Raw genomic sequence first — 1,716 nt, forward strand, 5'->3', positions numbered from 1 at the left:
TGATTGTATAACTCCACTCGATGGGATTGAACAACAGAATTGTAGGTGACTGGCTATATTGGATTGTGTAAGATATGTCAATAAAATCGTTAAAAAAATACCCTGGCTTGGGTCAGGTGCGCCGTGGTCCTCAAAGTGACAGTCTTAAGTCTTCAGCACTGGAAAGAGATTTTGTGCAGCAGACTTACCCCGTGCACTGCATCATTTGATCATTTTTGTTTGTTTGAGATTAATTTGTTTCTAAAGCCTCCAAGTCCTTTCAATTTATTTTCCCAGTGCAACACCTCATTTAATATTTCCACTGATGCGTCCATGAGTGTTGCTTGTGGTTTTAAGCAAGATAAACCCCTTGACAGCTTAAATCTGTAGCGAATATATCATTACAAACCTTGTGGGGCAATTCTACTGTGTCCTATAGGGCAGCTGCGAGTTATAACCAATTGGACATCAGTGGAAGCAACCACAGGGCAGTCCACAGTTCTGTATTGACTCATGTGCTCATCTCTACAGTCCTGATTACCTGTGTATCCGCTTATAAGCACACCTGGCTACTCTTGAGTCTTTTCTGAGCAGCTTGAACGTCTTACTTGTTCCCTTGGTAATTAATACATTCAATTAAACCTCTGACATGTTTGCATTTTATACTTAGAGCCATATTTTTAACTCTTCAAAAATTAGTTTATCAAGACTCTTTCTTAGAAGAAAGTATGATGGTGACATGGGTACAACAGAACACGGCAACTTCAGAACGTGATCCCTTTGGGGGGTTGAACAACCCTTTCACGTGGGTTTCCTAAGACCATCAGAAAACACACACTGCTCCTTTATCTGCCCCACATGCAGATACACCCACATATGTGCACCTGGCCTGAAGATTGTTACCCATGCTACACCATGCTTCAAGACGAAATTTCATTTATTTTTAATTACAAATAAATATTTCACAACATATAATTGTTTTTGAGATGAGTCACTATGCTTTAATTATGTTCAATTTGTAACAATGAAAATACATCCTGCAACATCAGCTATTTATATTATGATTCATAACAGTACCAAAATTAGTTATGATGTAGCAACAAAAATAATTTTAGGGTTGGGGGTCACCACAACATGAGAAACTGCATTAAAGGGTCAAGGCGTTAGGAAGGTTCAGAACCACTGCTCTAGGCAATCCCTGCCCACCATCCACTCTGCCTGCTGTTGGCGCTGTCGGGTAAGTGTTTGACTGCCAACCATTAGGTTAGTGGTTCAAACTTGCCAGCCGCTCTGTGGGAAAAGACGCGGCTGGCTGCTCCAGTAAAGACGTCCAGCCTCGGAAACCCCATCAAGGATTGTACGAGTCAGAAGCAGCTCGATGGCGATCCATTTCTACATACTGCAGACAACTACTGATAACACTTTTCAACCATCTACAAACGCCAGTCTCGTTCCTTCGTTTTAGTGGGGTTATCCAGTGCCCATCCTCCTGTGACGTTGATCCACTCAGCGTCTTTTCAAGGTTCATCTATGCGGAGCCATGTACCACAACGTCACTTCTGTATGGATGGATATTCCACTGTTAGTGTAAACTGGATCTTGTGTCTCTATTTGCCTATTGTCCAGGAGCCCTGGGGCAGAGTGGGTTTACATGCTGGACTGCTAACCACTAGGTCAGTACTTTAAAACCACCAGCTAGCCGCTCCTTGGGAGAAACGGTTTTCTCCTGGAGAGTGA

This window comes from Echinops telfairi, unplaced genomic scaffold, assembly GCF_000313985.2.
Source record: "Echinops telfairi isolate 266 unplaced genomic scaffold, ASM31398v2 ScPeMD7_7400;HRSCAF=8409, whole genome shotgun sequence".
Classification (NCBI taxonomy): Eukaryota; Metazoa; Chordata; class Mammalia; order Afrosoricida; family Tenrecidae; genus Echinops; species Echinops telfairi.